Here is a 208-nt window from a genome sequence, read left to right as displayed (position 1 = left end):
GGGGGGGGGGGGGATTAAACACCGCAGGATTCTCCTCAAGGTTTCTTTTGGCCAAGGATGCGATAACAAACATGAATGTGTTTCTGGGAGGTTGTGTTTTTTTTTTGGAGGGAGGGGGTTGGTTTAAGGATCCAGTCAGTCAGTCCGTAGCCATCGGGCTAACATGGCGGACAGGCGCCTTCATTGTGTATCAGAGAGGGCTTCAAAA

This window comes from Chiloscyllium plagiosum, chromosome 25, assembly GCF_004010195.1.
Source record: "Chiloscyllium plagiosum isolate BGI_BamShark_2017 chromosome 25, ASM401019v2, whole genome shotgun sequence".
NCBI classification, from domain to species: Eukaryota; Metazoa; Chordata; class Chondrichthyes; order Orectolobiformes; family Hemiscylliidae; genus Chiloscyllium; species Chiloscyllium plagiosum.
The sequence above is the reverse complement of the archived record's forward strand: the minus strand, read 5'-3'. Positions refer to the sequence as shown.